This window comes from Pseudorca crassidens, chromosome 11, assembly GCF_039906515.1.
Source record: "Pseudorca crassidens isolate mPseCra1 chromosome 11, mPseCra1.hap1, whole genome shotgun sequence".
Taxonomy (NCBI): Eukaryota; Metazoa; Chordata; class Mammalia; order Artiodactyla; family Delphinidae; genus Pseudorca; species Pseudorca crassidens.
This window is the reverse complement of record NC_090306.1, coordinates 2,318,405-2,345,730: the sequence shown is the minus strand read 5'-3', so window position 1 is coordinate 2,345,730 and position 27,326 is coordinate 2,318,405. Positions and strand designations below refer to the sequence as shown.

Genomic DNA, 27,326 nt, shown 5'->3' with positions numbered 1-27,326 from the left:
ATACCACATAAGCTTTTGCCTCAAGCTCTAGGTCCCGGGGTCCCCAGGCCTAGCAGACACTAGGGGTGCTGTGCTAACTATCTCATCAGCTCTCACCGCAACAGCACACGCCCAGCCTAACTTCCACACGCCAACACCTGCACCTCTACCTGGGGGCTTGCTTGGCATGGGGCCCATTCTGCACCTGTTCAGGGTAAGCCGCAAGTACCAGAGAACGGATGCCCCTGGGAGCAGCCCTCAGTGACTGACAGGAGCTGGCTAAAGTTTAAAGACCCTAGATTTCTCACCCCTTCTGTGGGATAAGCTAAGCCGTGAGTTCTGCGCTGGCTCCAGGCTCCTGGTGGAATCAGCTTGGGTTGCACCCTTTGTTGACTGCCTTTTCTGTCCCTTCTCACTGCCTCTCTGTTCTCCCAGTATGTCCTGAGGTCAGTCCCCAAATAATCTACTTGCACTTGGAGAAAAAATGGAGGGGGGCAAAAGACACCGTCACAATGGAGAAATCTGGCAGCCACCTTAACCAAGCAGTCAAACATAATAATATCACCAACATCTCTACCAATCTAATCACGACTCTAATCATGAGGAAATCATCAGACAAGTTGAAACCTACCAGGCCTGAACTCTTCAAAAATATCAGTGCCTCAAAAAACAAAACAAAGCAAAACAAAAAGGACAGTGAACTCTTCTAGATTCAAGGAGACTGAAGAGACAGGACAACACACTGTGTGACCCTTTATAGGATTTTAGATCAGAAAAAATAAAATCTGTAAAGGATATGACTAAGGCAATGGGGGAAATCTGACGATGAACTGCATTTTGGACAATGGTTCTGTATCACTGTTACAGATACTGAGTGTGATAACTCTATCATGGTCATATAGGAGAATGAACTTGTTACTAGGAGATACATGATAAAGTATTAGAATAAACTGTCATGTTTTCTGCAACTTACTCTCAAATCATTCAACTAATAAAATGTGTGCATGTGTAAAGACAGAGAGAGAGAGATAAAGTAACAAACCTATGAATCTAGGTGAAGGATATGCAGGCATTCATTGTATAACTTTCCTAGAGGCTTCAAATTTTCCAAAATAAAATGTTTGTTAGGAAAGACTTCCTGATAGCCCCAGTTACGGCAGCTCCATAAATCTAAATACCCCAATACATCTGCCAGGAACTATACGCGCCAACAGAAGGAACAGATAAAACCACAAACACCCTGTACCTCCTAACATAATGAGAAGACTGAAAGTGGAAGTTTCAAACTGCCTAGAAGTAAAGAAATATATATATCAATTTCTGGTGGAGATAGTTCTTGAACTCTCACCTCGACTTTTTGAGGAGAGCAAGGTGGGACCCAGATGGGAAGAGAAATGCATAGAAGGGAGAAGAGGAGGATGGAGAGCCCAAGATAGAACTAAAATCACTCCCGGAAAATGAAGACCCACACTAAGTATGAAGATACCGACGAAACATTCTGGGAGATGAGTGCAGCCTATGGAGAAAGAGACAAGTGTTATGTACAACTCGGTGAGGCAGAACTGGCAAGGCGGGGCTTCTGAGAAGAAGGAAAAAGGAATGACGGATGCCCTTTGAGACTGTCCTGTGAAGGGCAAAAAGGGGGAAATTTAGGATTCTATAAGACAAGAGAACATTTAAAAGTCAAAGGATATATAACCATCTCCCCCCAAATGCCTTCTAATAAAGAAACATACTCACTACACTTACAAAAGAATAAGGGGACTTCCCTGGTGGCTCAGTGGTTAAGAATCCGCCTGCCAATGCAGGGGACATGGGTTCGATCTCTGGTCCGGGAAGATCACACATGCCGCGGAGCAACTAAGCCCATGCTCCACAACTACTGAGCCTGCGCTCTAGAGCCCGCGAGCTGTAACTATTGAAGCCCAAGCGCCTAGAGTCTGTGCTCCACAAAAAGAGAAGCCACCGCAAAGAGAAGCCCGCGCACCACAACGAAGAGTAGCCCCTGCTTGCCACCACTAGAGAGGAAGCCAGGGCCCAGCAACGAAAACCCAACGCAGCCAAAAAATAAATAAATAATAAAATTACTAAAAGAATAGGAAATACTCGAAGTAGGAATCTTGTAAATCACCCCAAACTGTCAATCCTGTTCACAAAATGCAAAATTAAATATAAAAAAGAACTTAAGATAGTTCAATAGTGAACTTAAGATACTTCAAAAGACCCTAACACCATACACAAAAATAAGCTCAAAATGGATTAAAGACCTAAATGTAAGGCCAGAAACTATCAAACTCTTAGAGGAAAACATAGGCAGAACACTGTATGACATAAATCACAGCAAGATCCTTTTTGACCCACCTCCTAGAGAAATGGAAATAAAAACAAAAATAAACAAATGGGACCTAATGAAACTTCAAAGCTTTTGCACAGCAAAGGAAACCATAAACAAGACCAAAAGACAACCCTCAGAATGGGAGAAAATATTTGCAAATGAAGCAACTGACAAAGGATTAATCTCCAAAATTTACAAGCAGCTCATGCAGCTCAATAACAAAAAAACAAAAACCCAATCCAAAAATGGGCAGAAGACCTAAATAGACATTTCTCCAAAGAAGATATACAGAGTGCCAACAAACACATGAAAGAATGCTCAACATCACTAATCATTAGAGAAATGCAAATCAAAACTATAATGAGGTATCACCTCACACCAGTCAGAATGGCCATCATCAAAAAATCTAGAAACAATAAATGCTGGAGAGGGTGTGGAGAAAAGGGAACACTCTTGCACTGCTAGTGGGAATGTGAATTGGTTCAGCCACTATGGAGAACAGTATGGAGGTTCCTTAAAAAACTACAAATAGAACTACCATATGACCCAGCAATCCCACTACTAGGCATATACCCTGAGAAAACCAAAATTCAAAAAGAGTCATGTACCAAAATGTTCATTGCAGCTCTATTTACAATAGCCCGGAGATGGAAACAACCTAAGTGCCCATCATCGGATGAATGGATAAAGAAGATGTGGCACATATATACAATGGAATATTACTCAGCCATAAAAAGAAACGAAATTGAGCTATTTGTAATGAGGTGGATAGACCTAGAGTCTGTCATACAGAATGAAGTCAGAAAGAAAAAGACAAATACCGTATGCTAACACGTATATATGGAATTTAAGAAAAAAAAATGTCATGAAGAACCTAGGGGTAACACAGGAATAAAGACACAGACCTACTGGAGAACAGACTTGAGGATATGGGGATGGGGAAGGGTGAGCTGTGACAGGGCGAGAGAGAGGCATGGACATATATACACTACCAAACTTAAGGTAGATAGCTAGTGGGAAGCAGCCGGATATTCGGTGCTTTGTGACCGCCTGGAGGGGTGGGATAGGGAGGGTGGGAGGGAGGGAGACGCAAGAGGGAAGAGATATGGGAACATATGTATATGTATAACTGATTCACTTTGCTATAAAGCAGAAACTAACACACCATTGTAAAGCAATTATACCCCAATAAAGATGTTAAAAAAAAAAAGATACTTCAAAAGAAATTAAATAATCTGAAGAAGAAGAAAAAAAAAAGATTGAAAATAACAAAGGAGCCTCAGGGTCCTGGGGGAAAACATCAAAATGGCTAACACATATAATCAAAGTCCCAAACGAAAAGGTTAAAGAGAACAGGGATAAAATTTTTTTAAAAAATAATGGCTCAAATTTTCCCAAATTGGGTGAAAGGCATAAGTTTATAGATTTAGGAAGATCTGCAAATCTCAAAGCAGGATAAACACAAAGGAAATCACACTTAGATACACCGTAGGCAAAATGCTAAAAACCAAAAATAAAGAGAAAACCTTATAAGCAGTCAGAAAAAAATGGCACACTGTCTACAGAGTAACACTGTGAACGATGGCTCCACTGTGAGTTAAAAAAACATACTTAGGGGCTTCCCTGGTGGTGCAGTGGTTGAGAGTCTGCCTGCCGATGCAGGGGACACGGGTTCGTGCCCCGGTCCGGGAAGATCCCACATGCCGCGGAACGGCTGGGCCCGTGAGCCATGGCCGCTGAGCCTGCGCGTCCGGAGCCTGTGCTCCGCAACGGGAGAGGCCGCAACAGTGAGAGGCCCATGTACCGCAAAAAAAAAAAAAAAAAAAAAAAATACTTAGGAGTAATTTTAATGAACAATGCATAAGACCTCTTCAAACTATAAAATAGTACCAGAAGAAATTAAAGACCTAAATTAAACAGGAAATGCACCACGTTCATACATTTGAAGACTCTATACTGTTAATATGTAAATTCTTCCCAAATTGATCTGAAGATTCAATGCCATTGCAATCATAATCCCACGAGACTTTTTTTAGTAACTGGTAAGATGATGATTCTAACATTTATGTGGAAAATGCAAAGGATCTAAACTAACAAAATCAAACTTGAAAAACAACAAAGTTGTTGACCTACACTGCACAACTTCAAGACTTACTATAGGGCTTCCCTGGTGGCGCAGTGGTTAAGAATCCACCTGCCAATGCAGGGGACACGGGTTCGAGCCCTGGTCCGGGAAGATCCTACATCCCTCGGAGCAACTAAGCCCATGCACCATAACTACTGAGGCTGTGCTCTAGAGCCCCCGAGCCACAACTACTGAAGCCCCCGCACCTAGAGCCCACGCTCCGCAACAAGCCACTGCAATGAGAACCCAGTGCACCGCAACAAAGAGTAGCCCCCACTCGCCACAATTGGAGAAAGCCCGCACACAGCAACGAAGACCCAACGCAGACAAAAATAAATAAATGAATAAATGTATTTATTTATTTATTTTTTAAAAAAAGATCTACTATAATTAAAACAGGGTGGTACTGACATAAGGAGTGACCAATGGAACAGAAGAGTCCAGAAATCAACTGCCATGTATACAGTCATCTGAATTTCAACAAAGGTACCAATGCAGTACAACGGCATTTTCAACAAATGATACTGGAACAACTGGATATCTGTATGGGAAGAACATTTAATATTCTTCACAAAATAATTTTCACACCATTCACAAAAACTAGAGATGGATCATAGGCCTAAACATAAAAGCTAAAACTATAAAATTCTTACAAGAAAATACATAAGTATACCTTCACAACCTGGAGGTAACCAAGATTTCTTACTTAGGACTCAGAAAGCAATAATTATAAAAGAAAAAATGACAAATATGACTACATCAAAATGTAAAACTTTGCTTATCAAAAACAGCTCTAAGGGGCTTCCCTGGTGGCGCAGTGGTTGAGAGTCCGCCTGCCGATGCAGGGCACATGGGTTCGTGCCCCGGTCCGGGAAGATCCCACATGCCGCGGAGCGGCTGGGCCCATGAGCCATGGCTGCTGAGCCTGTGCTCCGCAATGGGAGAGGCCACAACAGTGAGAGGCCCGCTTACCGCAAAAAAAAAAAAAAAAAACAGCTCTAAGAAAATGAATAGGCAACCACAAAGACTGATATCCAGGATATAAAAAAGACATATAAAGAATTCCTACAACTCAATAATAAAAAGACAATTAACCCAATTTTAAATGGGCAGAAGATTTGAGCAGGCACTTCACAAAGGAAGATATAAAAATGTCAATAAACACAGGAAAAAGTGCTCAACATCATTAGTAGTCAAGGACTAAAATTAAAACCAACCATAATGACATACCACTCTACACCCACTAGAATGGCTAAAAATAAAGACTGACAACACTAAAAGTTGGCAAGGATGTGAAGCAACCAGAATGCTCATACACTGTTGGCAGGAAACAGGCTGATAAAACTACTCAGCTATAAACACATGGTACCCTTCATGAAAAAAGAATGACTTGAAGATGAAGCCAGCATTCCAGAGTTTAGAGCAGCAGGCCACAGAGGATTAGTCCCAGGCCTCGAACCCTAATGGTTCTTTATATACCTTGGATATCAGTTCCTTGTCAAACAGGTGTCAGCGCTTGTCTATTCATTTTCTTAGAGTTACCTTAAATTAGAAGTTTTCAATTTTAATGTAATCCAATTTATCTTTTTTACTCCCCCAGTGGTTATTGCTTTCTGAGTCTTGTCTAAGAAACCTTTGCACACCTCCAGATCATGACGATATTCTTCCATATTTTCTTCTAGAAGCTTTATGGTTTTGTAATTTTTGAAACAAATCTGACAATTTCTTTAGAAATTAAACATGCATTTGCCATATGACCCAAGAACTCTTCTGATAGGTATTTTTCCAAAGAAATAAAAACATATGACCAAAAAAAAAAAGACCTTTGGGGGGGTGAGGGGTAAGAGCCTTAGCCAAGATAGTGGCTGTAATCACGAAACTGATGAATTCAAGATATTAAGATTGGCAAAAATGTTTTTTATTCTCATCTATTTCCTTATCACCTAAAAGCATTTCTAATTATATATGGAGGGACAGAGAAAGGAAGGAAGGAGTAAAGAGGAAAGAAGGCACGCTACATAAGGAGAGTTTCCTCTTTTGTATGACCTCATCTTTATTAAAGACAGGGCAGGGCATTATCATGAAGGGTTAAATAAGCCACCTTTAAAAGCGTAAAACTTTAGTTTGTAAACATGGGAGAGCAATGGAAATTTCAGGCTGAGAATTAAAGGTCTGTGTCAGCAGCGAATAACTGATGGAGAGAGCAGCCGGAGTCTACGTTACAACGGTCCAGAGAGGAAATGACAGAGGCTCAACCAAGAAAACAGCCACGGAGAGAAGGGGTGGACTCTGGATTTGCATCACAGGCAGAAGTGACCCAGCTCAGTGCGCGGTGAAGTTCTGACTGTGCAGATCAAGAAGAACAGGACTGGGTATCAAAATTCTTTATTTTCATTTATGTACATGCTACTCTCATGTTCGTAAGACTTCTTTCAAAATTTAGCAACAGAGCAGAAAAAGAATTATTTAAGTAAAAAGAAGGAAACATCTCAAAATGTCATCTCTTCCTTGAAGGCTTACACACCTCAGTACACTCTCAACAGAATTAACCCTATGTTCCCATAGCATTTACATATTTATCACAGCACACCATAACCCACACTCTGCCGCTGGAGAACAGCGGGGCCGTATACTAACTACCGGATCTCCAGGACTGAGCAGAGTCCCTACCCAGCTTGCAGAATAAACAGCATTTTAGCTTTATTTTAGCTCCTCTCCGCTTCAAAACTGCCAGAACGTTATTAAAAATGAATACCTTGAGTGGAAAAATGTTAAAAGTCACAGAAGTTGAATCAACATCCCCACTAGGCGTTCTGCCCTTGAATAACTAAATTAGTTACATAGTCCATTCTCACTATTCATGATACTCATGTTCTACAGTTACCACGAACACTCAATAATCCAACACCGAGCCACTGCTCCTAGCAGAAATACAGGCCTAGGTTCCTGCGAGCCTCCAGTCACTACGTTTTCATCGACCAGTCAATACAAAAGCTTGCTCTGCCTGTTTCTGTCTATTAAAGGCACCCTATTTAGTATGTATTGTTGATGCATAACTACTGAAATCACAGCCAACAGCACATAACTCAGGCCCGAACAAAGCTCATCTAAGAGAAGCTTGCCGTGCATGTCTCTGTAAGGCACATCACAGCCACCCTGCACTTCGAACACCAGACAGCACTTCAGCACTAAGCTTGGAGAACATTCTAAACCGTGAAATCACAGCAACACGGATGGACTTGGAGGGCACTGTGCTAAGTGAAATAAGTCAGAGAGACAAAGACAGATACTGCATGATATCACTTATATGTGGAATCTAAAAAACACAACAAACTAGTGAACAAAACAAAAAAGAAGCAGACTTACAAATATAGAGAACAAACCAGTGGTTATCAGTGGGGAGAGGGAAGAAGGGAGGGGCAAGGGCGGGGCAGTGGTACTTCTGAAAGTTGTAAAGAACTATAGAATTTAAAGAATCCCTCATTCAATTTTTTTAAAACGCGTTAAAGGAAGAAAATGGAATCACTAACGAAAAGCATAAAACTGTGGCACTAAACATGCCACAACAAGGACGCAGGTTTACAGTGTGAGCGGAGACAAGAAGGCAGGGGCACGCCTTGCTGGACCTGAGCTGGGGACGGGCGTGTTGGCCCTGCTATCTACTTGGAGGCTCCCGAGGAGTTTTAGCCGGGCCGTGCATCCGCAAATAACGGAGATGAACTGGGCGTGCTCGGAGGTCAGACGTCTCCCACAGCTCTCAGCCACCTTCTTCATGCGCTCATCTCCGAGTCCACCCAGTTCCTATCACGCGTCAACAGGTCTTGGCGGCATCGCTGATGACACCCGCACACCGACGCTTCTCTGCCTGTGACCACCACAGCCGACGGCCCAGCAAGTGCTGAGCCGAGGACAGAAACCCTGTCAAACTTTCCTGCAAAACAGCGGACCCGACGCCACTGGAACACTACCAGCTCCGATCCCAGAGTTCAATGTTGGCAGAAGGGTTTTAAGTTGACTGTGCCTCCGACTGTGAATTCCGTGGAGGAACAGAGCTCAAAAGGTCTCGGAAGCCAAAAGGTGCAAAAACCCAAATGCCCATCGACTGACGGAGAAACACAACATGGTCTCTCCCTACGCTGAACTATTATCATTCGGCCGTAAAAAGGGGCAAGTGCCGACCACTGCTACAGCGCGGACGAACCCCGAGGACCTGTGCCGCGCGCAAGGAGCCGCCCACGAGAGGACAAACGCCGTCTGACTGCAGTGAGGTGAACTATCCTGGCCCCGCAAACTCAGAGATAGAAAGCGGCCTGGTGGGGCTGGGCAGCGGGACAGGAGAAGCGTCTACTACGAGCTCGGGATTTCCTTCCGGGGCGATGAAACGCTCTGCAATTGGACAGCGGTGATGGCGGCCCAATCCCCTGACTATACTAAAAACCACTCAACTGGTCTCTTTAGAAGGATGAATTTAGTCGTATGTGAATTCTCTCTCAATTTTTAAAGAAAGGTCTAGAAAGGCTGAAGACGCGCTCACCTGTCAAATCCCTCCTAAACGGTTAACTCCTTCCCCGCCGCCTCTCCCGCCCGGCGGCCCAGCCGCGTACACCCTCCGTCCCCGCCCGCGGGCACCAATTACCCCGCGGCCCAGTCCCGGCCCCGCCCGTTCCGGCGCCCTCGGGCCGCAGCGCCCTCGCGGTTCAGCACACGCTGCTGGGCCTGGAACCACTAAGCCGGGACTCGCAAGACGAGCTCCCCACCCGGCGGAGACCCCACTCACGCGCCTCGGCCACGCAGCGCGCACGAAGCTCCGTCCTGACTGAACGCGAGCAAGGGCGCTCGGGCACGGCCGCTCGGGCACGGCCGCACAGAGGACGCTGGGAAGAAGGTCCGGGAGGGAGAGCGCGCCCGGCTGCGGTGGGCTGAACGCGGAGAAGGGCGCTCCGGCGCGATGGCGCAGAGGACGCTGGGGAAAAGGTCCGGGCCAATCTGCCCCGGGCCATAACTGCGTGAACGCACATAAGGGTCCGCGGAAGAAGGTCAGACCGAAAACGTGCTGGGCCACTGCCGGGTACAGGAAGAGGAGCCGCAAGTCAAGTCGGAGCGGGAGCAGAGCCGTCTGTCGAGAGCCGCAAAAGCAAGCTAACAGCGTGAACCTGACCTCCGTGCCGCCGCTCACTCCGCTTGGCTTCCGCGGACCCTGCGCCGCCGGGATCTCTGCTGCCCCCTGGCGGCCGGCGAGCTCGCCTGGCCTCGTGGCGCCGCCCTCAGCTCTCCCAGCCAGGCAGCCCGAGCCCGACGAGGGGCGGCAGGACGGCTCGGCGCCGCCCAGTGCCCCTAGGCTGCTGCGGGAGAGGACCGTTCTCCTGCATCCTGCTAAGGCCGGTCATCAGAGCGCGGCCTGGATCGCAGGCGGAGGAGCCCTCCGGCCCAGGCCGCGCCCGCTCCCGCCCGGCACACGCCCGTCACCGCCCAGCACACATCCCCGTCTCCGTCCCGGCTCCACACGCCCACCTCCCCGCACTCCCCCCCCCACCCCCGCCCCCGGGTCTGCAGGACTCCCAGGCGCTCGCGTCGAGAGAGACGCTGCGTGGCGACCTGCGCTCGGGACGTCTTACAGCACCGAGCAAAGCAAGATTAAAAAGTTGTCATCGCGACTCCGAGCTGATTGCGGAAAACTCCAACAAAATCAGTCTCTGCGTTTTCCAGCTGTTGCCCAGGAGCCCTTCCAGCCGCGCTGACCCCGATGTGAGCAGCAAAGCCCCGGGCGAGTCACCTCCAGCTGAGCTGACTGCTCACTCCTCCCGGGAGCACCCCCCGTCCCCCCACCCCCAGTGCATTTGGTAAAGAAAGGAATGTTGGCTTCCAAATGGTGCTGAGACAGTTACTGTTTGGAGTTATATTCCTTATCAAAATATGCACTGAAATAAATTACAGCTGAATTCAAGGGTGAAATGTTAAATACACGCAGATACACATAAAACAAAGTAAAAAAAATATGCAGATGAATATCCGACCTCAGCATGCAGAAAAAAGCTGTCTAACTATAAAAGCTGATAAAGTAATCATGAAGTAAAAGATGGATAAATGTAGCTACCTACATTCAACTTTTTTAGCTTCTGGAAGTAGAAAATAAACAAGAAAGAGGGGGAGATATTATTGACATGTATGGTGAAGAGAATTCATATATAAAAACTTCTAACAACTCAGGAAATACAAATGAAGTGAGTGGCTATTTCACAAAAGGAGAAAGATAATAAAGAGGAAAAAAGGTTTAACTTTAATTAAACCAAAAAGCATACATATTAAAATAAGTATATAAATATAGATGCAAAAATCCTCAACAAAATACTGGCAAACAGAATCCAACAACATATTAAAAGGATCATACACCGTGATCAAGTGGGATTCATCCCAGAGATGCAAGAATTCTTCAATATACGCAAATCAATCAATGTGATACATCATATTAACAAATTGAAGAATAAAAACCATATGATCATCTCAATAGATGCAGAAAAAGCTTTTGACAAAATTCAACACCCATTTATGATAAAAACTCTCCAGAAAGTGGGCATAGAGGGAACCTACTTCAACATAATAAAGGCCATATACGACAAACCCACAGCAAACATCATTCTCAGTGGTGAAAAACTGAAAGCATTACCTCTAAGTTCAGGAACAAGACAAGGATGTCCACTCTCACCACTATTTTCAACATAGATTTGGAAGTCCTAGCCATGGCAATCAGAGAAGAAAAAGAAATGAAAGGAATACAAATTGGAAAAGAAGAAGTAAAACTGTCACTGTTTGCAGATGACATGATACTATACATAGAGAATCCTAAAGATGCCACCAGAAAACTGCTACAGCTAATCAATGAATCTGGTAAAGTTGCAGGATACAAAATTAATGCACAGAAATCTCTTGCATTCCTACACACGAATGATGAAAAATCTCAAAGAGAAATTAAGGAAACACTCCCATTACCATTGCAACAAAAAGAATAAAATACCTAGGAATAAACCTACCTAGGGAGACAAAAGACCTGTATGCAGAAAACTATAAGACACTGATGAAAGAAATTAAAGATGATACAAACAGACGGAGAGATATACCATGTTCTTGGATTGGAAGAATCAATATTGTGAAAATGATTATACTACCCAAAGCAATCTACAGATTCAATGCAATTCCTATCAAATTACCAATGGCATTTTTTACAGAACTAGAACAAAAAATCTTAAAATTTGTATGGAGATAAAAAAGACCTCGAATAGCCAAAGCAGTCTTGAGGGGAAAAAACGGAGCTGGAGGAATCAGACTCCCTGACTTCAGACTATACTACAAAGCTACAGTAATCAAGACAATATGGTACTGGCACAAAAAAAGAAATATAGATCAATGGAACAGGATAGAAAGCCCAGAGATAAACCCACACACCTATGGTCAACTAATCTGTGACAAAAGAGGCAAGGATATACAGTGGGAAAAAGACAGTCTCTTCAATAAGTGGTGCTGGGAAAACTGGACAGCTACATGTAAAACAATGAAATTTGAACACTCCCTAACACCATGCACAAAAATAAACTCAAAATGGATTAGAGACCTAAATGTAAGACCAGACACTATAAAACTCTTAGAGGAAAACATAGGAAGAACACTCTTTGACATAAATCACAGCAAGATCTTTTTTGATCCACCTCCTAGAGTAATGGAAATAAAACCAAAAATAAACAAATAGGACCTAATGAAACTTAAATCTTTTGCACAACAAAGGAAACCATAAACAAGACAAAAAGACAACCCTCAGAATGGGAGAAAATATTTGCAAATGAGTCGTCAGACAAAGGATTAATCTCAAAAATATATATACAGCTCATGCAGCTCAATATTAAAAAACCAAACAACCCAATCCAAAAATGGGCAGAAGACCTAAGTAGACATTTCTTTTTTTTTTTTTTTTTGCGGTACGCGAGCCTCTCACTGTTGTGGCCTCTCCCGTTGTGGAGCACAGGCTCCGGACGCGCAGGCTCAGCAGCCATGGCCCACGGGCCCAGCTGCTACGCGGCATGTGGGATCTTCCCGGACCGGGGCATGAACCCGTGTCCCCTGCATCGGCAGGCGGACTCTCAACCACTGCGCCACCAGGGAAGCCCCCTAAGCAGACATTTCTCCAAAGAAGACATACAGATGGCCAAGAAGCACATAAAAAGCTGCTCAACATCACTAATTATTAGAGAAATGCAAATCAAAACTACAATGAGGTATCACCTCACACCAGTCAGAATGGGCATCATCAGAAAGTCTACAAACAACAAATGCTGGAGAGGGTGTGGAGAAAAGGGAACCCTCTTGCACTGTTAGTGGGAATGTAAATTGACACAGCTACTATGGAGAACAGTATGGAGCTTCCTTAAAAAACTAAAAATAGAACTACCATATGACCCAGCAATCCACTACTGGGCATATACCCTGAGAAAACCATAATTCAAAAGGACACATGCACCCCAATGTTCATTGCAGCATTATTTACAATAGCCAAGTCATGGAAGCAACCTAAATGCCCATCGACAGATGAATGGATAAACAAGATGTGGTACATATATACAATGGAATATTACTCAGCCATAAAAAGAACAAAGACGTGGATGCATCTAGAGACTGTCATACAGAGTGAGGTAAGTCAGAAAGAGGAAAACAAATATCGTATATTAACGCATATATGTGGAACCTAGAAAATGGTACAGATGAACAGGCTTGCAGGGCAGAAATTGAGACACAGATGTAGAGAAAAAGTGTATGGACACCAAGGGGGGGGACGCGGCAGGGGTGGTGTGCTGAATTGGGCGATTGGGATTGACATGTATACACTGATGTGTATAAAATTGATGACTAATAAGAAACTGCTTTATAAAAAAAAATAATAAAATTAAATCAAAGAAATTTTTAAAAAATAAAGAAGGTAAAATTCAAGGTTTCTTGCACTGCTTACGTGGCACTGCTCTCAGAAAAAGTTATGAGAAAATTTCATATTAGAGTTACACGATCTTGTCATTTAGAAGTAGATAATTTGAGTAAATAAATAAATAAATATTTTTAAGAAATAAAATAAGTATATAATTTCAACCATTTCCGTTTTGTTAGGAAATTGAAATATTTATTTTTATATAATTATTACATATGTTCTTACTGAAAAATACAAACAATAAAAATTAATCTAGCATTTTACATAACCATTCATATGTCAAAACCAGAACTATTCTCAGAGTTGACCACTGTTATCTGTTGATGTATATAGTCTTACTGACCTTGTATTTATGATCTTACATTGAAATAATTTTGTCTGATAATATTCAGTGTGGATGATACTTTCATACTGTTGGTAGGAATATAAACTGATGCAACCTTTCAGGAAAGCAATCTGGGACTATATATCAAAAACATATATCCTCTGATACAAGAATTCAACCTGTAGGACCTTAGCAACTAAGAAAAATATCAGGGATGTACACAAAGATTTCTTTATAAGGATATTCTGCACAACATTATTTATACCCTGAAAAATTACTGAAAATGAATTAAAATGTTACATTATGGAATCTGTTAAATAGTACAGCCATTAAAAATCATGTTTAAAAAAATGCCTATTGAGGGGACTTCCCTGGTAGTTCAGTGGTTAAGACTCCACACTCCCAATGCAGGGGGCCCAGGTTCGATCCCTGGTTGGCCCGCATGCCGCATGGCCTAAAAATAAAACAAACAAACAAAAACTACTGACGTGGAAAAAAGAATTTTCAAGATCATTTTCTGTGGAAAAAGCAGGGCCCAAAACTATACACTTAAAACAGCTTACCCACACTCATTAGGATGACTACTGTTTAAAAACAGAAAATACCAAATGTTGACAAAGATGTATAAAAATTGGAATAATGTGCGCTACAGATAGGAATGTAAAATGGTGCAAATACAATTGTGGGCCTTCAAAAAAATTAAAAATAGAATTACCATATGATTCAACAATTCCATTTCTAGTTATATACCTAAAAGAATTGAAAGCAGAGTCTTTACAGACACCCATGTCCATAGCACACCCATATTTGCACACCCACAGATATTTGCACACCCATGTCCATAGCAGCATTATCTGCAATAGCCAAAAGGCGGAAGCAACCCCAGTGTCCACTGACAGATGATGGACAAACAAAATGTGGTGTGTCCACACAATGGACTATGATTCAGCCTTAAAAAGGAAATAAATTCTGATACCTGGGACAATATGGATGAAGCTTGAGGACATTACGAAGCCTGTCCGAAAAGATAAACACAGTATGACTCTACTTATAGGAGATTCCTAAAGTAGTCAAATTCATAAAGACAGAAAGTAGAAGAGTGGTTGCCAGGGGCTGGAGGGAGGGGGAAATGGACAGTTGTTTTTTAATGAATATTGAATTTCAATTTTGCAAAAGGAAAAGAGCTGGAGGTTGGCTGTACAACAATGTGAATGTCCTTAACACTACTGAGATGTACACTTAAATGTACGCTTGAAAATTATTATGATGGTAAATATTATGTGTATCTTACTGCAATTTCAAATTTTTTAATTAAAATAAAATAATTTTTAAAAGCTTGCCTACAATGAGGCAAATCAGAGAACTTCCATACGCTCAGAAAGCTTCCAATGAGATGACTAATACCTCATTCTTAAATATGAAGACAGTAAAGGATCACAGGGAATATCTTTGAGATAAAAGCTATTAAAGCAAATGTAAAAGGAACCCAAGAGAGAAGGCAAACAGAAAAACATTTTTCCAAAGAAAACATATATAACATTCTAGGATAAGAAGATATATGTATTCTGTTCACAAAACAGTATACTCTAAGAAAAAAGAAAAAAATGTATTAGATAAAGAAAGCAATTAGAAATTTAAAATATGATACCTAACATAAAAATTTCACTAATAAGTTTGGAAGATAAGGTTAAAAAAATTCTCTCAGAAAGTTGGTCAAAGAGATGGATAATAAAAGAGAAACAATATGAAAATTAAAGCATCGGTCAAGTCCAACATCTGACAAATAGGTATTCCAGAAAGAGAGAATAAGAAAACACCTGGAAGAAATTAACACAGAGAAAACACAAAAAAACTCTTCAGACCTGAAAGACATAGGTCTTCATATTGAAAGGTCCCACCCCAGACCTCAGAATGATGAATTAAAAAGGAGCTACACTGAGAAATTTTATAACATAAGAGGTAGAGGAAATATTTTAAATGAAAATATTCAGAATGAAAACCAAAAAAGTATGTTACATACAAAGTATCAGGTTACATCAAAAGTATCAGGAATCAGACTGCATTTGGATTTCCTCCGTGCAGCAACAGAAGCTAAAAGACACTAAAGATTCCAAGGGAAAATAACTTCTAACCTAGAATTCAATACCCAAATTATAAGTAAAGTGAATGAATAAGTAAAGATATTTTTAGACACACATATGCTCAAAAAAAATTAACTTGTTGCCTACCTTTTCTCAGAAAGCTAGAGAAGAATGTCTCTTCTCTTCAAAACATAAAAGGAAACTAAGAAAGAGGAAGGCACAGGACTCAGGAAACAGGATCCAACACAGAAAAAAGGCCATGAAATTCCTTAGATGATAAGAAGTGAAAATCTCAGGAAGGCAGCTATGCAGCAGCCAGGGGACCACGAGTCTGAAGTGGAGGAGAGGATGAAGAGCTCCAGATGGAATGTGTACAGGGGGAAAAACGGTGCTGAGAGATTATCTGACGTTTTGGATATGTGGAAAGTTGTACTGAGAAGAATTGATGAGTCCTTCCCAATTAAAAAAAAAATAGCAGAATGACAAGGGTCAACTGGCAAATGTTGAGGAGGTGCTGGAGTTGGAAAATTATCATTTGGCAACTGTCGTGGTAAAGATTGAATCAGGCAAGCATCATCAATGGATGTTAAATCTGAGGGGAAATTTGGATGAGGAGAATACTGGCATGATCCTAAACTGTCTCCCCATAGACATAAACTGCAAAGGAGGAAGGAAAAAAAAAAAAACACAGTAATAGTACGGTGGAGAAATTGAGCAAACCTTGACTAGGTGATCAAATTAACATCACCAGTGAGGATAACTGGACATTGTCTCCAGATGCGATACCCTGAGGAGGACACAGCATCCCCTCGCCGTGTTACAACAGAGAATGTATAACGTCAGTCTAATCACAAAAAACATCAGACAAATGCAGAATGAGGAACGTTCAGTTACAAGAGAAAAAGTGTGTGTTAGGCGCAGGGGTGGTAGACACTGCCTTCTTCAAAATGTCAGTGTCAGAAAAGATAAAGGCTATGAAAATGTCCCAGGATCAGGGAGGGTAAAGAGATTTGACAAACAAATGTAGTACCCGACCCTAGGCTGGATCCTGTGCTGGATGGGGAAAATGCCATAAACGACGTTTTTGGCTCAGTTGATCACATTGGAATACGGATGATAGGTTAAATCCTGAAATCAAGGTAATCTTATGAATTTATAAAGCTGACAACTATGGTTATGTTAGAGGAGAAAGACCCTTATCCTTAGGAAATACACACTGAAGTATTTAGGGTTAAAGAGCCACGATGTATGAAACTCACCCTTTAATTATAGATGGATGGATGGATGGATAGATAGATGGATGGATAGATAGGCAGATAGGTAGGTAGATAGAACACAGATAAAGCAAATGGAGTAAAGTGTTAACTATAAGGCATATCTGGGTAAAGGGTATACAGGTATTCCTTGTCCTATTTTTTTTTTAATAGATTTATTTATTTATTTTTGGCTGCATTGGGTCTTCGTTGCTGCGCGGGCTTTCTCTAGTTGCGGTAAGCGGGGGCTACTCTTCATTGTGGTGTGCGGGCTTCTCATTGCAGTGGCTTCTCTTGTTGAAGAGCACGGGCTCTAGGCGCACGGGCTTCAGTAGTTGCGGCACACGGGCTCAGTAGCTGTGGCTTGCGGGCTCTAGAGCGCAGGCTCAGTAGTTGTGGCGCACGGGCTTAGTTGCTCCGCGGCATGTAGGATCTTCCTGGGTCAGGGCTCGAACCCGTGTCCCCTGCGTTGGCAGGCGGATTCTTAACCACTGCCCCACCAGGGAAGTCCTCATTGTGGTTTTGATTTGCATTTCTCTAATAATTAGCAATGTTGAGCATCTTTTCATGTGCCTGTTAGCCATCTGTATGTCTTCTTTGCAAAAATGTCTATTTAGCTCTTCTGCCCATTTTTTTGATTGGGTTGTTTATTTTTTCGATATTGAGTTATATGAGCTGTTTGTATATTTTGGATATTAACCCCTTGTCAGTCACATCATTTGCCAATATTTTCTCCCATTCCACATGTTGTCTTTTCATTTTGTTGATGGTTTTCCTTTGCTGGGCACAGAAGAACAATTTTTTAAAAGGAAAGTGTTCATTTATGTTGTTAAAATGGTCTTAAGCTTCCATGTGAGATACGTGGCTTTCCTCTGTTTTGTGTAGAGTGCTGTATAACATGTCACTTCAAAATATTTTACCAGTTAAGGGTTCCCATAGTATAGTAAATGGTTAGTATTTCTCATTCATTCATTTATTCATCTTTCATCAAATAAATATGTATTAAGCCATTCCTGTGTGAAAGACACCAATGCAGGCACTGAGGAGGGAGCAAAGAACAAAGTCCAGGATCCCATGGAGCTTGTATCCTAGAAGGCAGAGAAAGGGTGAGCAAGCAAACAACTATACGGTATGGCTGGTAGAAGGAAGGGCTACGACGAAGACTGAGGCAGAAGCTAGCATGATGAGAACGGCGGCGCTGTTTAGATGGAGGGATGATTTGGGGAAGGCGTCTCGGATGAGGTGACTTTGCAAAGAACGAAATGAAATGAGTGAGAAGCTATAAGGGAAAAACTACCCTCTTCCTCCTGTGTATTTCTCCTTTACTCTCATAATATTGACACACTCACTCTTCCAACACCAAATGTGTGGGTTTTGCACATATGCAATTCTCTACAACACCAGCTGGGCGTCCTACAACGCCATTCAGTTCTGACACTAACTGGAGATAGGCAGACTCCACGGGTTAAGGGTTCACTCGCACAAGACTGCCCCTCACTTCAAACGCCATTTGCAAATAATAGGTCCCCAAGCTATCCACCAATTCTGTCTGAGTTGTCTACAAATCAGAGGTTCCCCCTACTGGCCTTTTTGGACTTGATCATTTGCTAGAAGAGGTCACAAAACTCAGGGAAACACTTACTTAGGTCGACCAGTTTATTATGTAACAAAGGATATGATAAAGGATACAAGATGAATAGCCAGATGAGAAGATATGTAGGAAGTGGGTCGGGAGGGTCCCAAGCGCAGGAGCTTCTGTCCCCATGGAGTTGGGGTGTGCCACCCTCCCAATACATGGATATGTTCACCAAGCATAAGCTCTCCAAACCCCAATTTTGGGATTTTTATGGAGACTTCATCACATAGGCATGATCGATCATTAGCTCAGTCTCCAGCCCCTCTCGCCTTCTCAGAGGATGGGGGGGGGGTGTGGTCTAAATGTTCCAACCTTCTAATCATGGCTTGGTCTTTCTGGTGACCAGCACCTCCCCTGCCCCCCTCCTGAAGTTATTTAGAAGCCCACCCAGAGTCACCTCATTAGAACAAAAGACACTCCTATCATGCAGGAAATGTCAAAGGATTCCTAAAGCTCTGTGTCACCGAACCAGGGTCAACGACCAAATGTTAGAACAAAAGATGCTCTTAGCACTCTTATCATTTAGGAAGATACAAGAGTTTTAGGAGCTCTGTGCCGGGAAGCAGGGACAGAGACCAATATATATTTACACATTTTTCTTTTTTTTCCTTTATTACATTATGTAAGTTTAAGGTGTATAATATGATGATTTGATATACATATGTACTGTGAAATGATTACCAGAAAAAGGTTAGTTAACCCATCCATCACCTCACATTGTTACCTTTGTGTGTTTGTGTGTGGTGAAAATTTTTAGTATGTACTCTCTTAGCAACTTGAAGTATACAATGCAGTATTAACCAGCCGCCATGCTGTACGTACATCCCCAGAACTTATTCATCTTACTACTAGAAGTTGGTACCCTTTGACCATTTTCAGACTTCCTTCCCCACCCCCACTCCCTAACCACCAATCTACTCTCTGTTTCCATGAGTTTGAGGGTTTTGTTAGATTCTACATGTAAGTGAGATCATACAGTATTTCTCTTTCTCTGCCTGACTTATTTCACTTAGCATAATGCCCTCAAGGTCCATCTATGTTGCCACAAATGGCAAGGTTTCATTAATTTTTTATGGCTGAGTAATATACCATTGTGTATATATGTACCACATCTTCTTTATCCATTTATCCGTCCATGGACACTTAGGTTGCTTCCAAATCTTGGTTATTGTAAATAATGCTGCGATGAACATGGGGGTGCAGATATCTTTTCAAGTTAGTGTTTTTGTTTCCTTTGGATAAATACCTAGAAGTGGAATTGCTGGATCATATAGTAGTTCTATTTTTAATTTTTTTCCATAGTGGCTGTAGCAATTTACATTCTCCACATCCTTGCCAGCTGTGTTATTTCTTGTCTTCTTGATAATATCTATTCTAACAGTTGTAAGGCAATATCTCGTGGCTTTGAATTACAGTTCCCTGATGAACATCTTTTCATGTACCTGTTGGCCATTTGTATGTCTTCTTTAGAAAAATGTCTATTTAGCTCCTTTCTCTAATTTTTAATCAGATTGTTTTTTTCCTATTGAGCTGTAGGAGTTCCTGATATATTTTGGATATTAGTGCCCTTACCAGATATGTGGTTTGCAAATATTTTCTCCCATTCTATAGGTTGTCTTTTCATTTTTTGGATTGTTTCTTTTGTTGTTCAGAGCTTTTTAGTTTGTCATAGTCCCACTGATTTTTTTTTTTTTTTTTACATGCCACGCAGCTTGTGGGATCTTAGTTCCCTGACCAGGGATTGAACCCGGGCCATGGCAGTGAAAACACTGAGTTCTAACCACTGGACTGCCAGGGAGCTCCCAGTTATAGTCCCACTTATTTTTTTATTTTTTATTTTTTTGTGGTACGTGGGCCTCTCCGCAGCATGTAGGATCCTCCTGGACCGGGGCACGAACCTGTGTCCCCTGCATCGGCAGGTGGACTCTCAACCACTGCGCCACCAGGGAAGCCCTATAGTCCCACTTATTGATTTTTGCTTTGTTGCTTGTGTTTCAAAAAATTGTTGCCAAGACCAACGTCAAGAAGCTTTTACCCTACATTTTCTTCTATGAGTTTTCCTGTTTCTGGTCTTACATTTAAGTCTTTAATCCACTCTGAGTTAATTTTTGTGAGTGGTGTAAGATAGGGATACAGTTTCATTTATTTGCATGTGAATATCCAGTTTTTCCGGCACTGTTTATTGAAGAAACTATCTTTTCCCTGTTGAGTATTCTTGGCTCCCTAGTCAAATATTAGTTGACTGTATATGTTTATTTCTGGGCTCCAAATTCTGTTCCATTGGTCTATGTGCCTGTCTTAAAGCCAATACCATACTGTTTTGATTACTATAGCTTTGTAATATAGTTATAGTATAACTATCTTAATAGTAAATACTGGTAATATACTAGTAATACTAGTAATATAGTACCCCTATAGGGATACAAGCTCAGTAGGGGCAGAGAGTTTGTCCACTATATCCTCACTATCATGAACTATACTTTGCACACAGCAGAAATTCAATAAATAGTTGTTGAACAAATGAAGAATTAGTGAGTTTTGTAGGAAAAAAAATACATGCTTTTAGGGGTTTTTTTGGGTTTTTTTTTTTTTTTTTTTGCATCCCAGGAACACCAAAGAATCATTTAACATTCCAACAATGAGAATTGATTCATACCAAAAGTAAAATGGTCGGGCTTCCCTGGTGGCGCAGTGGTTGAGAGTCCGCCTGCCGATGCAGGGGACACAGGTTCGTGCCCCGGTCCGGGAAGATCCCACATGCCGCGGAGCGGCTGGGCCCGTGAGCCATGGCCGCTGAGCCTGCGTGTCCGGAGCCTGTGCTCCGCAACGGGAGAGTCCACAACAGTGAGAGGCCCGTGTACAGCAAAAAAAAAAAAAAAGTAAAATTGTCAATAATTTTATTTAAATGAGAATTTGGTGGGATTGTGCTAATTGAATTATGTATGTCAAATGTTAGATAAAACATGAAAATATTCACTTATATATATTCACAACTGAACATGTTATTTGCATTACAGGAATGCAAACAAGAAGTACGTTTTTACAATATTAAGTGTGAAGTACAAAATCTAGAAGGGGCAAAATGAAGAAACTATGTAGAAAGGTTTATTAGGCACAATATCTAACTATCTATCTATCTATCTGTCTATAGATGATAATTTAGGAACTGTTACCTCCATTCTATTGACTTAAATGTCACATCAGTGAGCACTGAGAAAGGTCTTCATACATCCCACCTACACTTCCAGTGATATAACTGCAATTGAGTCTTGGTTTCCAGAGTCACAATCATTTTGCTGATTAGTGTGGTCACTGGATTCTTATTTAGCACAATCTAATACAGTCATGAAGCTTTCCATAGTTTAAAATAAAAAGCAAGGCATTTGTAACCAAAAATGAGGGAATATTTAACCAAATGACTTCCTGAAAGCCTTGCAGTTTGAAAGTTTGGCCTATGAGGAATGGTGGTTGACAAAGATAATTAGCTCTCAGATTAAAATGACAACTAGAAAGAACAGCAACAAAGCAGGAACTGTGAAATGTTGAATTAGAAAGGCAGCTGGGAGTGGGCATTGTGAGAAGTGACTGCAAATGGTAATTTAGAATAACATCTGGGAGTAGGTGGCTCATGAGACAAGGTGGTATCTGAAGAAAGTGAACTAACAACTGAGTTATTTTGGATGGGGTATCAGAGTAATTTGAATGTTCTATTAGCTACATTTCTCATTGATAACCAAAGCCAGGTACATCCCTTGCTGAGATCGTGAAACACAAAAAATACATGTGTGATTATATATAACTACTCTCATTCTATGTAAATATTTACAGCTGTATAAAGTATACTCAAGTGTGCATATATAAGCTATACTTGTGTTCATATTATTAGAGGATAAAGAACGTATTGCGGGCAGAGGCATGGTATTTTTAAAAAGGGCATATAGTCATGGAGGCAGAGAAAACAGCCTTTCCCTCCAGCATGAGAATCTATAACCACGATAAAAGCTAATAAACAGGACTTAGAATCCAGAACTTGTGAGGCTGGTATGACACTTAGTGGAGGAACATAGGAAGCATTGTCTAAAGTAGGTTACTAAGTTCACCTTTAATTAAGGTCAGCTAAGGATAGGTCAGAACCAAAAAGGTGAAAGAACCTGAGAAAGCCTGTGGGTGAGATTTTAATTTTTTAAAGTAATATTTATATTACATTAATTAATTTATTTAAAAATACATTGATGTTCTCATCAAAAGGAAAAAAATTTTCTTTTTCTTTAATTTTTGTATCTACATATGGTGATGGATGTTCACTAAACTTATTGTGATAATCATTTCACGATGTATGTAAGTCAAATCATTATGCTGTACACTTTAAACTTATACAGTGCTGTATGTCAATTATATCTCAATAAAACTGAAAAGAAAAAAGTAACAGTACTATTGATGGTTATAAATAAATATGGAAAAATAATCAAATTTTCTAGTCTTTCCTATAAAATTTATGGAAAAGTTTAAACGTAGAATGCCTAGCAGGACCATCATATAACTGGTGCCCTCTACATAACTGGTTTAAATATTTTGGAAAACAATTTGATTATTTTTATTAAAAGCCAAAAAATGCCTTTACCTTCCTATTCCATAATCTCATTTTGAGAATTATTCATTATTATTCATAATAATATTATTCATTATTCATTAATCATAAAACACGGAAAGAAAATGCACAAAGCCTTGTACACACAAAGCTTGAAGCAACTTGAATGTTCAATATTGTTTGCTGGGACTTCCCTGGTGGTCCCGTGGTTAAGAATCCACCTTCCAATGGAGGGGACATGGGTTCGATCCCTGGTCGGGGAACTAAGATCCCACACGCAGCAGGGCAACTAACTCTGCATGCCGCAACTACTGAAGCCGCGCACTCTGGAACCCGTGTGCCACAACTAGAGAGAAGCCCATGCGCTGCAAAGAAAGATCCCGCATGCTGCAACTAAAACCCAACGCAGCCAAAAATAAATAAAATAAATAAATACATAAATAAAATGGTTTCTGTTAAAAAAAAAGATGGAGCAGTTTGTGTCACGGCTGCAGTCTGGTCATCAGGCAGTTAGCTTTTTTTTTTTTAAAATAATATTGTTCGCTCATTCATTTACTCATTCAGCATTTTTTCCCCCAAGTGTCTAATAGGTTCCAAGCACTAGGGGTAAAACAGGGAAAAAAAGAAAGTCCCTTCCCTCACAGGACTTACATTTCTGAGGGGAGACAGAAAATAAATAAAGAAGCATAGTACATCCATATATATAAATACACATATATAGCATGTTAGATGGAGAAAACTAAAACAGTGAGGGGGCAGGGAGTACGGAGAGGGGCAGGGATGACTTCAGGGTGGTGACATCGGGGACTTGAAGGAAGTGAGGAATCAAGCCTGGAAGCTCTGTGGCAGAAGACTGTGCCCATCAGAAGGGTCTTGAGGTGGCATGGCATGACTAAAGAACAGCAAGTAGGTCAGTGCAGCTGGGGCAGCCTGAGCTAGAGGGCAAGTAGCAGGCAAGGGCAGAGTCGGAGAGGACCAAATCTCTTAGAGGGGTTACAGGCCATGAGAAGAAACTGGGTTTTACTCTGAGACTGGAGGGTTTTGAGCAAGAAGGTGACATAATTATGATCTAGCTTTTAAAAGGATGGTGGGGGAGAAAGCGGAGAGCGGTCAGGAAACTACTGAAATAATACAGGCAAGAAACGATGGTGGGTTGGGTCAGCATGGTGATGACAGGGGTGATGAAAGTGGTTGGATTCTGGACAGAATCTGAAGGTAGATCTGACAGGATTAATTAACTACAGTGTAACTGAATGTGATGTGTAAGACAGAGGAATTAAGGACTCCAGCATTTGGTCTGAGTAACAGGATGGATGGAGTTGCCACCTACTGAGATGGGGAACATGTGGGAAGAGCAGGTTTGGGGGTAGAAATTAGAAGTGTGTTCTTTTTTTTTTAAAAAAAAAATAAATTTATTTATTTATTTTTGTTGCGTTGGGTCTTCGTTGCTGTGCAGGCTTTCTCTAGTTGCGGCGAGTGGAGGCTACTCTTCCTTGCCGGGCGCGGACTTCTCATTGCGGTGGCTTCTCTTGTTGCAGAGCTTGGGCTCTAGGCACGTGGGCTCAGTAGTTGTGCTCGCGGGCTCTAGAGCACAGGCTCAGTAGTTGTTGTGCACAGGCTCCGCAGCATGTGGGATCTTTCCAGACCAGGGCTCAAACCCGTGTCCCCTGCGTTAGCAGGCAGATTCTCAACCACTGAGCCACCAGGGAAGCCCTAGAAGTGTGTTCTTCAATGTGTAAGATTTTAGATGCCCTTTATTAAAAAATTTTTTCTTCCATTATGGTTTGTTATAGGATATTGAATATAGTTCCCTGTGCTATACAGTTGGACCTTGTTGTTTACCTATTTTATATATAGTAGTGTGTATCTGCTAATCCCAAACTCCCAATCCATCCCTCCCCCAACCCCTCCCTCTTGACAACCACAAGTCTGTTCTCTATGTCTGTGAGTCTGTTTCTGTTCTGTAGATAAATTCATTTGTCATATTTTAGATTCCACATATAAGTGATATCATATAGTATTTGTCTTTCTCTGTCTGACTTACTTCACTTAGTGTGATAATCTCTCGGTCCATCGATGTTGCTGAAATGGCATTATTTCAATCTTTTTTACGGCTGAGCAGTATTCCAGGTATATATTTACCACATCAGATGCCCTTTAGACAGCTGTAGCAGCAAGCTGGTGCCTCGCCCATCCGTGCCCCTCACGTGGACCACATCAGTGCACTTAGGACTGCCTGACCACCAAAAGCCAGCACCTCCATTTATTGGCCAGAGGGCTTTCTCAAACTAAGACAATCTTGAAGAACACAACACAACACAACACACAGAGTGGTGGTTTCCTCCCTAAAAAGAGAAAGGCGCAGGGGCAGAAATTCTGTTTCCTTGCCTCCTGCTTTCTGCCTTTGAATGCCTTTGTTTGACAATGTGGTGATTGGTGATGGTGTAATCGTGAGGGAAAGTCCAAGGGAACTGAAGTGAGGCCAAGCCCTGGCATTGTAGAAATGAGCAAATTTTAGCAGCCACCTATCTTCAGGGTGCCTGCTGTGTGAGCAGAACAAACCCTTCTCATTTAAGCCACTGTAAGTCAGGTCTTCTCTTACTGACAGTTGATTCACTGCTTAGTAATAACACTAGTTAATTTTATCAAGGACTTACTATATACTTAGTGTTTACTAGTTTAAGCACTTTACATGTATTTCCCCATTTAATCCTTATAATACCTTTACAATTATTATCTCCAGTTTAGATAAGGAAATAGGGCCTGGATAGGTTAAGCCAGAATATGAACCCAGGCAGTCTGATTCCAGAGCCCTTGCGCCTGAGACTCTGCTAGACTGCCCTCTAGTATTTGTGGTTATATAATTTGACATAAAACTATAACTATAAACCTTACTGTGGTAAATTCTTTTTCACCCTCACATAAATATGGACATTAATCAGGTATAAAAAACTTCAAATATAAGAGGTAAAGTTAGATAATATTGTGTATGGTGAAATAATGATTAAAAAACTATTCTCATACTCCTCTCTGCAATTTTGGAGTTAAAATGCTGTAGGAGATACTTAACACTTAATACGTAAGTCTAGTTATCTTCTCATTATGCAAATAAAACAGGTAATAAAGGGGGAATCCCAAACTATTATACCAGCCAGTATGCCTCCACGTACAAGTATCCCAAACCAGAAGTGGATGACGTCAGGTGGAATTTGGGAATAGGAGAAAGGTACATGGGAAAATAATGTTGACCTCATATTTCCCCACTCCTGTTTATAACAGAAATTCTCTAAAGAACTGCTAATACTCACAACTTGTACTTCCACCCATCCCATTCTCTCTTGAACCAATTAATCAACTTTCAACTCAACCACCTGAATAAACTGCTCTTGTCATGGTCCCCAGTGACGCTGTGTGGCTGAACCTCACTGAATCTATTTTGTCAGCCCCGTCTTAGGCCCGCAGTCCTACCCTCCCCTTTCTGCATGACTGAGCGTTAGCCCACTCACAGGAATGCACCCAAGTCACGTAAGTTTCCCATCAACTTTTACCCTTGCCTCCATCTGATATGAAAGCTGGAAGACTGCCTTTTGCCGACACAGATGGTTAATGATCATGAGACCCCCAGGGGGAAGAAAAACACTGGGTTCCTATCAGTGTGGACATGCTTCCCACTTGGTGGTCAGATTCTGTTTTTAGCTTTGGCCCTTTTAAGTCCCCCTGTACCCCTTTTGGTGGCACAGACTGCAGCTGTGTATGCCTCTGGATCCTCATCTGCAGGATTATTTTCCTTTGAAGTATCATTTAGATTTTCCTTTAATGAAGATCAATTGGTAATAAACCATGCGCTTTTGTTTACTTGAAAATGTCTTTATTTTGTCCTTGATCTTATAAATTAGTGTTACTGAGTACACAATTCTGAGATGACAGTTATTGTCTCTCAGCACCTGGAGAGATTATTCTGTCTTCCAGCTTCCCTTGTGTGTTCATAGGTTTGTCGTCAGCCAATTACTGTTCCTTTGTAAGTAAGCTGGTATTTATT

General features: G+C 41.5%; 1 protein-coding gene across 25 annotated transcripts in view; it reads right to left on the bottom strand.

The window, feature by feature from the left end:
- The window catches only part of RAD52 (RAD52 homolog, DNA repair protein), a 57,958-nt gene that overhangs the window by 21,008 nt on the left and 9,624 nt on the right, over positions 1–27,326 (bottom strand). For 6 of the 25 annotated variants that reach the window (XM_067756051.1, XM_067756050.1, XM_067756073.1 and 3 more), the window contains exon 1: positions 9,217–9,389. The exons of 3 other annotated variants lie outside the window; for them this stretch is intronic. The gene's annotated coding sequence lies outside the window, so the exon portion shown is untranslated. 16 more of the 25 variants (XM_067756055.1, XM_067756056.1, XM_067756060.1 and 13 more) reach the window with 12 other exon arrangements.